General features: G+C 40.1%; 1 protein-coding gene across 2 annotated transcripts in view; it reads left to right on the top strand.

Moving 5' to 3' along the window:
- LOC118369393 (adhesion G protein-coupled receptor A3-like) overlaps window positions 1–2235 on the top strand; it is a 262103-nt gene that overhangs the window by 200885 nt on the left and 58983 nt on the right. The gene's annotated exons all lie outside the window — the stretch shown is intronic.

The raw sequence follows: 2235 nt of genomic DNA, 5'->3' as shown, positions 1-2235 counted from the left end.
ATGCACAAGTTGGTAGTAGTGACACATATTTAATGCCCCCTGTTTTATTATTTCTGGCAACAGGGACCCTCTTTATGTCTGAAACAATACGGTCTCTTTTTCGATTGGCAGAAAAAGGAGGATCTGTAACTAAGTCAGGGACCAGTAGCATGTGCTTTTATTGTACTGTTATTGTTGTCCACGACTAAAATGTTCATAGGTTAAAACCAATCGTAGAGTAATGGAATGCAGAGATCGGACTGAATGGAACATTTTTTTTCTTCTTCTCTGCAGTGGGCCAAATGAAGACACACCCATATGACAGCCGAATCCAAAATTGTGGCTTTATTTCACCTTTACGGCAAGTCTAGCCATAGCAATCACACTTCATCAAAGTGATAACCAACTGTTATTACAGCACCAAGTGTCCAATCATCCATCGTTTGTCTGAGCTTTGCAGCTGATAGGGCAAGGATATTTGGTGCCCGAAATTTCCCGAACTTTGAAAAAATTCCATACGGCCATGTACGTATGTGGGCAAAATCCTCACGTGAGCAGCAACAAAAAAAAATGCTTTGGGCTGGATCCTGGCTTCATGGTAACCATTCATATAGAGTGTTTCAGAAAATGATGGATTGCAAAGTCATTCAGTTTAATAAGGTGGACTGCCACTCAAGTCATTCAGCTCTATTGTGAGTGAACGAACCATGTACTGCATGAACAGGTATTGAGTGGTTTAGGGAATGAAATGAATGACTGAATGAATAACTTACATTTTGAAATTTCACTATTAGATGACAGCCGTTGTCATTCTTTCAAGGCACTCAATATGTCTTTCACTTCCTTTTGATTTAAAATGAATATGGAGTGTTTTAATGCATCACGACGTTTACAGTACTAGTACAGCCTCTTCTTCCTTGCGACGTTCAAGAAGCGTGTCTTTGTTCAGCTAAGATCTATCTCAGTACTGCAGTGCAGTCTATAAGAAAAATGCTCCCGGGGCAAACAGCTCTGTCACCCCAGCTGTTTAATTTACTCGGAAGAATTATATAAATACAGGCACAGCATATTCTATGTACCCACAGAGAGGCTTCATTTCTAACAGTTTGTCTTTGGATGAACTAAACAAATCCCATGTTTATTGACTAGGAATGATTGTCAAACCTGGCACAGCATAGTCCAATGTACTTAGGCTCTTAATCATTTATAACAAGTTTCTCTTCGCTCCTTTGTAACTCAGCTGGGAGAGCATGGCAGTTGTAACGCCAGGTTAGTGGGTTCAATTCCCGGGACCACCCAGGCGTAAAATGTTTGAACACATGACTGTACGTCCCTTTGTATAAATGTGTCTGCTAAATGGCATGTTATTAATCCAACAATATGATATTTGCCTCATATTTCAATATGTGAAAAGATCGTTTCATAGTGTACTTCTCTCAAAAGTGAAAGAAAAATAGTGGAAGACGGTTCAGAATTGGGTACGACTGTGTAAGAAGAGAAATCTGTTTCCAAGACATAGCAGTCACCGTGTTCTGTCTCCACAGAGCCTGTTGTGTTTCCTGCCTCACTCCAATCTGCTCTCAATCCAAACCTTGTCTGGGGGAAGCAGCTCGTTGGCATAGCAACCATGTAGCCTGTTTAAATTTCTCTCACTATGTGAGTGAGTAATGCTAACAACACACCACTGAGCAGAACTATAATGCTCAAGAGAGATGGGCCATTTAGGCTTCAAACATGGCAATCATTTTGAGAGAATTATGTATTTTTGATGTGGAGTCATCATATTAGATTGTGCTACAGCCTAACAATTGCTAGAAAGAACTTCTAAAAAGGAATTCCCATGTTCTCATGATGCTTAGTGTAAGCAAATGATGTTACTTACCACTAGACATAGTGCGTGACAGTAGTCTTTCAGAAACACATGCTTGCGCACACACAAACAAATAAACACGCAAACAAACACAAGGATTCATTTTCTCTGACTCACATTTACCTAAGATTTGGCTCGAAAAAGGTGTCGTGTTCATTTTTACAGCTGGGAGATATTAATTTTCATGGCACTTTAGCTTGACACTCATTTGAGTGATCAGATTACATGGCAATAGAGCTCATACGGACAGACTGACTCTCTCCTATTGCACTTCCCTTGACATCAACACAACCGAGTTGTGTTTTGCTTGAAAAACATTTACGGGTGTAATTGTTTGTTGGACCTCTCGGTGTAAATGTCTTCTGTCTGCCGGTTATCAGAGATGG

This window comes from Oncorhynchus keta, chromosome 36, assembly GCF_023373465.1.
Source record: "Oncorhynchus keta strain PuntledgeMale-10-30-2019 chromosome 36, Oket_V2, whole genome shotgun sequence".
Classification (NCBI taxonomy): domain Eukaryota; kingdom Metazoa; phylum Chordata; class Actinopteri; order Salmoniformes; family Salmonidae; genus Oncorhynchus; species Oncorhynchus keta.
The sequence above is the reverse complement of the archived record's forward strand: the minus strand, read 5'-3'. Positions and strand labels throughout refer to the sequence as shown.